At 34.0% G+C, this 11,244-nt stretch overlaps 2 pseudogenes; both read right to left on the bottom strand.

The window, feature by feature from the left end:
* Positions 780–6,231, bottom strand: LOC107644111 (annotated as a pseudogene).
* Positions 7,895–11,244, bottom strand: part of LOC107644113 — a 23,332-nt pseudogene continuing 19,982 nt past the window's right edge.

Genomic DNA, 11,244 nt, shown 5'->3' on the forward strand with positions numbered 1-11,244 from the left:
TAAATATAATATTTATTTAGAAGTTTTTAATGATTATAATAAAATTTGAAAACCAATTATAATATTAATGAGTGAAGACTAAAAATACTATATAGTAAAACTGAAAATTTTGTGTATGATAATAAATGAATAGAATTGAAATTATTTGTGATTATTTAAGTATTATATATACGTATATAGTTTTTCTCCTTACTAAAAATGTCATAGAGTGTAAAAAGTGAATTCATATATTTAATTAACTTCCAAGACTCTCTCTTGATTCTGTTTTCTCTTTTGAAGATGCTGTATCCTTAACAACCCCCCTCAAACTCAAGGCTCTCAGGATTGAAGTCTGAGTTTGCTTCAAAAATGATCAAAGCTTGTAAAGTAAGAATATCAGCAACTTGAGAGGTGGAGGAACATGAACTACAAATAACTGCTTTTTGTTGACCTTGTCTCTTACAAATGAAGGTCCACCTCAAAATGCTTACTCTTATTGAAGAGGTTTGTGCATAAATTGGCTCACACGATTTACAGCAAAGGCAATTTCAAGATGTGTTAAGGTTGCATATTGAAGTCGTCCAACTATAGTACTATATAGAGTTGCATCTTCAAACAAATTTGATCCTGCAGTAGTCAATTTAAGTCTAGAGATCATTAGTGTCAGCATTGGTTTGGAATGCATCATGCCAGCTTTATTCAAAAGATCTTTAACATATTTTTGTTTAAGATACATGAAGTTCTGAATCAGATAACTTGTGTATTTCCAGTCCAAGAAAATAATGAACGAAGAGTTGAAATTAAAGAATTAACTTCCTGTGCATTGCTGCCAGTAATGACTATGTCATCTACATAGGCTAAAAGAAAAATAGTAAAAGAGTTAGTAAATCTGGTAAACAAAGAAGGGTCAACACGAGTAAGGGAGAAACCAAACTTTGAAAGGGTCATTCTCAGCTTGGTATACCAGGTACGAGGTGAATTTGCTGTCTCAAAACCTAGTGGTTGAATCATAAACACATTTTCATTTAAGTCACCATTTAGAAAGACGTTAATAAAATCAAATTTCCTTAAACACCACCCTTTTGATAAAGCAATAGTTAAAACTGTCGATATGGTTGAAGGTTTGATCACTGGACTGAAGATTTCATCAAAGTCCACACCATGCTGTTGATGACAGCCCTTGGCCACTAAGCTGGCCTTATACTTCAGAATAGAATTATCTGGAGCTCTCTTAATGGCATAGACCCATCTGCAGCCAATGACAGTTGAGTTTGGTGGAGGTTGAGTGATTGTCAAGGTATTGTTTCGAAGAGCAGCTTCATACTCTTCCTTCATTGCTTGAATCCAATGACAACAAGTTAAAGCTTGTTTAGTTGTGCTTGGAACATTTTGAACCAAATCCAATTCAGGAGAGACAGAAAGAAGAGCCTTAGGCTTGTGAATCCTAACTTTAGATCTTGTTACCATAGGATGTTGATTGGTAGTGATAAAAGTTGATGCAGAAGATGATGATTCTGGTGGAGGGAGTTGAATCTCAATACCTGAGATTGGAATGAAATTAGCAGAAGTATTATTAGTAGCTGAAGTAGAGAAATTTTGTGAGTTTTGTTCATGAGAAGGTGTGTGAGTAGTTGTAAGAGGAGAGGAATTGGAAGAGTGAGCTGTTTCTGAAAAAGGAATATAGAGGAGTGAGTTTGCTCTGTCACAAGAAACCTGTTCATAATGCAAGGAAGAATTAGAAGATGGTTTAGAAGGGAACATTTCACCATAAGGAAAGCATGTTTCATTAAAAACAACATTTCTAGCAATATATATCTTGCCATTAGCACTTAAGCACTTAAAATATGCATTGCTGAGAACGAAAATCTAATTTATGCATATTGTAAGGGGATGTATAAGGGAAGCAGGCACATCCAAAAACACGAAGCATGATATAATCAAGCTTTTTATGATGCAGTAATTCATAAGGTGATCTCATAGCAAGGACTTTTGTGGGAAGACGATTAATGAGGAATGGTTCTGTCAAAAAGGCATCCTCCCAATAGTGTTGAGGTAACTTGGCTGAAGCTAGAAGAGACAGTCCCATCTTGCCTATATTTCGATGCTTTCGTCCAAGAAGTTGTTGGTGAGTATAGGGGTTTTCTTCAAAAATTTGCCCTTTCTGTAGAGTCTCAAACAACTCTTGATGACAGAGCCATCTTGTTCTTGATGAATTTGCAATATCCAAAACACATTGTATATTCATATACTCTCACCATAAAGCAAAATTATTCCCTTTGCAGTATCAAATGTTTATTTGGAGTACTGTTTGCTTAAGTCTAAAACTGTTTTATGCAAGACGCACCATACAAAGTTAGAATGGAAGTATATAAATGAAGAACCAAATTATAATGCAAAGATTGGCTTTGCAAAATTTATAGCAACAGCAATATTTCATCCGTTTGAGATGAAGTGATTTTTATTTGAGTTTCATGAGAGAAGTGATTTTTGAACGTTTAAAATCTAGTGAGTATGGGTTCAACTAGAAACCAAATAAGTTGAGAAGAATTCTAGTGTCTCACAATTGATACCGAAAGGGGCCAAATACAAATCAAAGTATAAAGGAAAATTCACACTAGAGAGCTTCAACATAGTTTGGATTAACGTGTAGCCAGTTAAATTTATACATATAACATGGTAGATTGGTATTTACCCATATGTAAATGGAGGACTCTTGGATCAAAAATCAACAAGCATTATCTACTCAGATGTTAATTCCTACTAACTCACAACTAATTTGGGTTAATCAACTCCTAAACGAAAATAAGCAATGGAACCAACAGCTCATTACAGAACAATTCAGTACAGATATTGCACAGAATATTTTACAAACTGAAATTGGGGAAGGGGATGATTTCGGTTACCTGGCCAAGGGAGAAAAAGGGTTGCTACACCGTGGCTTCAGGATATTTACTGGCGCACCAGTTCTACCACCCTCTACTCGAACTGATGCCACTCCACTGCCAGCAGAAGAAGCTCTGGACTTCTATTTGGGACCTGAAAGTGCAACCGAAAACAAGAATCTTCCTCTGGAAAGTAATGCACAAGGGGTTACCGGTGGACCAACAACTCCATGGAAGAATCAGAGCAATACCCCCAACCTGTCGAAGATGTACCATGATGGAAGAAACAGTTCAACACTGCATAATTAGCTGGGGTCAGTAATGGTCCACTTGGCTCAGACCCGAAATTGGAGTCCCTGGAAGTCAAACGGACCAAGAAGTATGGCAACAGTCGATGGACTTAACGAGAAGTTGAAAAGAAGCAGAAATGGCGTGAAGAAATTGAGACAAGCTGCAAACACCAATACAAGATCAAAATCAGTTTCATAAATATGAAATATTCAGCAATAAAACTATATCATAGTCCAATATCTGATTGAAAATAAATAAATAAATAAATGCAATAATTATGCAAAGAAATTCACCAAATAAAATCAACCGCAATTCCAAAGAATTCTATATTGTTTCACTTTTAACATTCCCATCTCAAACACCACGTAACAAAACTCCAAGCTAGTAACTTTTTTTAAAATACTAATAAACAGAGACAATAGAATAATGTCTACACAAGAAATAACGAGGTAATTTATCTAAGAATTAACAGAAAAACATTCTCTGAAAAAGTACTTCAAAATGTACATATTTTCAACAGAAGCAATTTCCAAGCAATACAACTGAGTAGCATTAATTAAGAAAATGGCCAAAAATTTTGAGATAACTGAACCATATTAACCTTGACTCGATGTTGCTTAGGTTGATGAAAAGAGGGGACATGCATTTTAGAAGGTGGGTTTATTTTTAAGATGGAAGTGAAAACTATATAGCCTAAGAATAAATCCTTATTACCTACTTAAATTTCCTTTTACAACAATTCCCAGAGGATTCAATCAAATAAACAATAGCTCATGGTTGCTTATGATAAAACAGTCATAGGAATTAGTTTGATATATATATTTGGTACCTACAAAGTTACGGAAAAATAAGTTGCACAACAGAATAACAGAGAACAAAGAACAAAACAAAATTTTCAATCTTTTTAGTTTTGCTTAGTTTGTAGCATGATAAATATATGATCTCAGAGAATAACAGTAAAGAACACTCGATTGCTATAAAGAGATCTTAAACACAATCTGTAAGCTATAACTAGGAATATCATCTAAAGAATCAATAAAGTAGTGGAATTAAAAAGGATGATAGCAATTGCAAAAATCAAAAGTGCAAATTTATATTGATGTTATCGCATTGCCAAAGTCCTCTGATCCAACAGACACAGAATTTACAGAACTATGATACATATTCAGCAACAATGAGATGTAATTTCAATTTGAGCTGATGTATCTTACCTTCTTTTATCAATTCAATAAGCCTCTAGCAACCATTTCCCGAAGAAATTTCTCCGCCATGTCATTCTCATCTTTTTCAAACAAAGCACGAATAACAGTTTCAAAAGTCACAGCATTTGGTAAGCAACCATTGTGTTCCATTTCCGACAGCAGGGCCAATGCTTCTTCAAACAAGCCCTCTCTGCAGAGCCCATTGATCATAATAGTGTATGTCCTCACATTTGGAGGATAGCCTTTCACAGAAAGATCTTGAAAAATCTCTTTTGCAACTACAAGTTTTCCACCTTTGCATAGGCCATCAATAAGTACATTGTACGTGCATATATCTGGATCAATGCCACTCTCTTTCATTTCCTTGAATAACATAAGTGCCTTGTCAACTTGTTTGATATTGAACATCCCATCCAACAAGGAATTGTAAGTGACTACATTAGTGGGTTGACCTCTTTCATGCATCTCGACAAGAAGCTCCAAAGCACAAGAGATTCTCTTTGATTTGCTCAAGCCATCAATAAGAGTGTTGTAAGTTACCGTGTTTGGAACCAAGTACTTACGACGCATTTCTTCAAAGAGATTCAAGGCTTCATCGACCATTTTAATTTTGCAGAAGCCATTAATCATGATATTGTAACTTTGAACATCAAGTGACTCTCTACTTTGGGCCATTGTGTTGAATACATATTTTGCCTTATTTACCTGATTTAACCAAACAATATCCATCCATTAAGCTGTTATAAGTAACCACATTCGGTTTCACACCATGTTTTGTCATCACAGCCAACACATTCTTAGCATCTTTGATCTTTCCTTCCTTGCATAGCCCATCGATCAAAATATTATAGGTACTAACATCAGGAGTAATGTTTATAAGCACCATATCACTTAACAAATCAATGGCTTCCTTAAGTTGGCCCGCAAGGCACAATCCATAAATTAGAGTGTTGTAGGTGATAACAGTGGGAGAAATTCCCTTAGCAAGCATTTCAGAGTATAAATTAAAAGCCTGACTTACAAATGTATCCTTGCAATAATTGAGTTGTACATGAAGACATTAGGAACAATCCCATGCCGTGGGATCTTTCTCAGCACTTGAATAGCAGCTGATGTGTGCCCGGTCTTACAGAGCCCATTAATTAAGGTCCCATAAGTGACTTCATTAAAGTGAAATCCATGAGCCAGCACTCTGTCATGAAAGTGCAGTGCTTTTTCAACATTACCACAGAGAAAAGGCCTTTAAGGAATGTATTCAATGTTATGGTATCAGGCTGAAAACCCATCCTGAAAATCTTGGCCAATACAGAAAAAGCAAGCGTCATACGACCCATGCCGCAACAACAATTGATTAAGATATTCAAAGTAAACAAGTCGGGAGCGATTCCCCTGGCTTGCAATTGCTGAAAAAGGGAAATGGCGGTGGGGAAATGGTTGGTCTTGGCAAGAGATCCCAAAATCTTGGTGAATTGGATGATGGATGGAGGGCGACGCATAGAGAGAATGCGAGTGAAGGAATCAACAGCTTCATCAAGTGATTGGGGCTGAGAGTGAGAGTGTAGGGACGAAGTTGAAGGGAAGGAAAGACGGAGAGCTGAGTGGGGAACAGAATTTGGGATTTGAAGAGCATACCTTAACATTATTCGTGAGAGTATGGTAAAATTGAATGCGCTGAGTTGATGAGTGCTTCCACGTGAGAGAGTGAGAATAGTATCAAGCTAGTTCGAAAACGCTGCCGACCATGATATCCTCATATCCAGACTGGACGGTGGAGGTATGAGTCAAAATGGTTTCAATTGAGAGGGATCGTGCCTTCGTGGTTCTGGAGGGACTACCATTTTTATGTTGCAATGTTTTTGGTGTGCGATGTGGGCAGGAAGGTGTATGGTTTAAAGTTTGGTTTGGAAGTGCTTGTATTTTTTAAAAAAGTTATTTTAAAAAATAAAAAATATTTAATTTTAATATACAGAAAATATAAATTATTTTATATTTTTATTTAATTATATAATTTTTTAAATAACTATTCATATTATTTTTATAAATATAATATTATGTAATTAAATATATATAATTAATTACTCAATAAATATTATATTTATTTATTTCTATATTGTATGTAAAATAAATAATTAATGTTTAAAAAAGTTAATAAAAAAAGAAGTATTCTTTTCTTTTTTTACCAATTCTTAGGTGAATATAGAGACTATGTCATTTGAACTATAATTCGTTGGCAAAGAAAGAAATACTCTTAATTATATATTAAATAGAATAATTATTTATTAGGCTCATTCTTATACAAATAAAAATTTTTATTAGTTTTATATCTGTAATATTTTATACCAATTAGCTTCAAAATTTAATTATTTTTTGAATAAATTAATAAAAAATAATACAAATAATTGTTTAAATATAATTGTATTTTAATTTTTCATTCTATTACGTACAAGTTGAAGATAATTTGAAATTAAAGATAATGGACTTGTTGTAACTGTCATGTATTTTGTGCTTTGACTGCGTCGTCATCTGAGAATCATGGCGCCTTCATGAAAACCGGATTCTTCTATAAAATCAGTTTTACGTTTGGGGTTAGCTAATCAGCAGCGGGTGACAGACAGCGTCTTCCTTTTCTATGACAGCAATTTTTTTGGGTTTTGAAGGTCCATTTATGGTAGAGGTAGAATGGGGTGGGTTCAAGGGCATCAAAATCTATGGCTAGACAGAACAATAGTTGAAGCACCTACTAGCAAACAAAACAGTGAAAATGCTTGAACATTACATGAACAATAACAGAGTAACACGGAGGAATTCGATCAAATTTTTCTGAGTACTTTTCTGGTGTAAAGATAGTCCTGTGTTAAACGAGCGAATTAATTTTTTTTGTTAGTATCGATTTGTTTGTTCAGCCCATGACAATAAAAAAATAACAATAATAAATAAATTTAATTTATCTGATCACTTTTGATAATAGATTAACTTTTAAAGAGTGCTGCACTCCTTATTTTACCTGGAGTGCACTAGCTTTTGCCAATAAAATACTAAAGCCCTTTCATACTTTTTTTTTATCCATTAAATTCAAACCAAAAGACATCATTTTTACGAGTTTGATAAAAATATAACCAATATTATTTTTTCGAACAGGAAGGGGGAAGGAGTTACCATCTTAGATCCTTTTTAAAATATTCTTATCTTTTAAATTTTGTAAGTATGAGTACATAATTTTTTATTTACCAAATGTAAAATAAAAAATTTGTGCTTTTTAGTGAAAAACACTTTTTCAAAAAATATTACCAAACCAAGCAACTCTTGGCCCCATCCAAATTAAAAAATGAAAAAAAAAAAGAATAAAAGCTTATCCAATTTGCATTTACAGCACCAAACAATTTCCACTCATTATCAATTTTTCTTCCATTCAAGCTACAACTGCAACATCTCATAATTTATGCACATCAAAATTTAGAATTGATTACAGCAAAATTACAAAGAATTGTGTACACAAACAAATGGTACAAACTGATAATGACTCCACTGCAAAAAAAATTAAAAGTAAATGGGAAGAAAGAAATAAACAAAAAAAAAAGAAAGAAAAGGGACAAGACTGAAAAGAATCACAGGACTGAATGAGCAAAAATACTATACAACTCGTCTTCCCATCATTTTCTTTATCAGCAAAAATGGAAAAAGATATGGTTAGCTGATGCACCAAACTCTTGATGATGACTGAGCCTTCTCATGCCTACCTGGTTTCGACACTTCAGATTGAGAACCAATGATTGGCTTGTGCAACAGCTTCAGTGCCGCCATTATTTCTGTAGTTCTCAACTTTGGATCTCTACAATAAAGAGTATCATATAGTCACACCAACCATGATTGTAGGTTAAGTATTATAAAGGTTCCTAAAGCTTAAACATTATAAGCGAAATATTTTCGACAAATCCCTATAGTCTAGAAGTTTTCAATTAAGTCCATATACTGTACAAATATTTTTCAACCAAGTCTTCTAGTTTAAAAATTGTGTAATCAAGTCCCTATCATGCATAAAAATCTTTTAGAGAAAACAACGAGTCGTCATTACAGGGGTTTGTTGAAACTGGCTTGCACTTTATAAGGATTTTTTATTAAAAAAATGGTTATATTGAAACAAAACTGTACCTTGGCAAGATCAAATGTGTATTTCCTTTCATGTGATTATTCATATCCGATAGAACAAGCGGTTTTCAGAATGCTATAAGCAAGAGTTCTGATATCTTAGAATACAGATAAAATGATTGAAGAGTACACTCACGTCTGCCAGCATTGCTTGATAATATCCGTGATAGCAGGGTCCATATCATCTGGAATGACAAGGCAACGATGCTGGAAACCGACAGCACCCACAACTTGCATCAATTCATTCCACCCCAGGGCTGTTGCAAAGTAGAGAGCTCCCATAATATGACTCCAAAGTATAAACATTGCACCTGGATATCCAATCACCACTTGTTATAATCACAAAATTATGAATGCCTTAAAAGGATGGCAAAACCAATGAGAAGAACGACGAGACAAGGAAGCCAAAGAACAACAGTTATATGTAATAAAAATTCCAACTTATTTTTCCCAATGCCAGATGATTCAGGTTAGAGAGGAACAGAGACTATGAAATCCTCCTCCACAAGCAAAATAAAGAAAAATTTAATGATGAAAACCAATGATAACTGAGCTTACTTTTCATTTGAAGGTTCATTTCTTAAAACTTCAGGCACCATCCACTCGGCCTGCAACATATCATAAAAAATGAATATATTGCAATGCCAAACAAACGCTTAGCAGCAAAACTAAATACGTGCAGAATATCGGAACTGATCACGCATACGAAAGAGAGGAGCTTGAGGTAGAGATGAAAAGCATGTAGTTACACTAAGGCCCCATTTGGCAATCATCAGAGGACACAGACCAATTTGAAAAGGAGACAGAGAGAATAAATGCACAAAGTTTCTCTTCCCTAAGACAAAATTTGTCCAATTATCTCTATCTCTCCTGTCTTTACATTTTTGGTCCAGAAAGGCAGAAACTCTTACCAAACAATAACTTTAGGCCTCAACAAAATTAAGAAAGATTTGCTCATTTGTTACCAAAGACCATTCATCATAGTAGAGTGAGTTGGTAAAGTCTAGAGAAGAGTTACAAGAGTTAGTTATGAGAGAATTGTTGGCTGTTAGAACAGTGCCAGCTACATAGGAGAGCTGTTAGTTACAGCTATCATAACTAACTTAAGAATGAACGGGCTGTTGTGCCTTTTGTACTAGCTTGCACAGCAAGCTACTCTTCTCTATACATAAGCACACATTAGTGATAAGCTCACTAGTAATGCAGATCATAAAAGATAGTTACAGCTATCATAACTAACTTAAGAATGAACGGACTGTTGTGCCTTTTGTACTAGCTTGCACAGCAAGCTACTCTTCTCTAGAACATAAGCCGAGGCTAAAGATAGGTATTCATCATCACAAAAGGATTAATATAACATGGAAAACATAATGAATTTTTAAATGGCAAGAAGCTCCTGGTTTACCAAATTTTTTGTTAAAAGATAATAGCAAATGCCTCCATTTGTGTATGTTTGTATATCTTCAGAAGAATATAAAGCACAACGAACATAAAAAATATGCAGCAAAATATAGAACAAGAACATGAAAGAACGAATAATTCAGAAGGTAGAAGGTATGACACAGTATTTGAGGTTAGAAATGAGGATTATGACAGCTTACTGTTCCTGCAGTTGATCTGGAAGAAAGGAATGTACTGTGCTTCATTCTTGATAAGCCAAAATCACATAACTATACGAAAGAAAAAAGAAAGGGTGAAAAAAACAATTAAACCATATCTACAGGTAGCTATCAGCATGCTATCAAGAAAATTCAATCATGACAATTAGTTGACACCTTCACAACCCAATTTTTATCAACAAGAAGATTTAGTGACTTCAAATCATGGTGTACAATTACTGGAGTGCAGTTGTGCAAATGGTTTATTCCTTGGGCCTGTAGATTCAAGAGATATATGTCACATCAACTGAGTTTCACTGATTATGGCAATAATTTGCTTAATGAAACTACATCGCAATAAAAGAAAACAGAATCTTACAGTATCGAGGGCCATCTCAACAGTATCTTCCTCTGCATAGCAAATATAAAGTTCAGACTTCAGAGTCATTAGACGGTACCTACAAAGATAAGGAAAAATAAGTTGCACGGCAAAATAGCAGAGAACAAATAACAACACAAAATGTTCAATCTTTTTAGTTTTGCTTAGATTGTAGCATGATATATATATGATCTCATAGAATAACAGAAAAGAACACTCTATTGCTATAAAGAGATCTTAAACACTAAATCTGTAAGTTATAACTACGAATATCATCTAAAGAATCAATAAAGTAGTGGAATTAAAAAGGATGATAGCAATTGCAAATCGAAAGTGCAAAATTAATTAATGTTATGGCATTGCCAAAGTCCTTTGACCCAACAGACACAGAATTTACAAAACTATGATACATATTTAGCAACTTCATCAACTTGGCGAGTAGAATGAGAGTGAAGGGATGAGAATGAAGATGAAGAGGAAGGGAAGGAAACAAAATTAGGGATTTGGAGAAGAGAATACCTAAAAATGAAAGTGATTCTTGAGGTTGAGGATGACAACATTTTAGAGATTCGCACTTTCGCTGTTGTCTAAGTTTCAGGGAGTTTGCTAACTCTGCGGAAATAGTATTTTTTAACAGAAATAAAAGAGACGATCTAATTGAAAGTTTTAATTTAGTATATAGATTAAATTATAAAGATTTAATTAAAATTTTGATAAAATTATAAATCCTAATAGAATAATTAAATAAAATAATAATAACAATAGAG

The sequence above is a fragment of the Arachis ipaensis genome, chromosome B05 (genome assembly GCF_000816755.2).
Source record: "Arachis ipaensis cultivar K30076 chromosome B05, Araip1.1, whole genome shotgun sequence".
Taxonomy (NCBI): domain Eukaryota; kingdom Viridiplantae; phylum Streptophyta; class Magnoliopsida; order Fabales; family Fabaceae; genus Arachis; species Arachis ipaensis.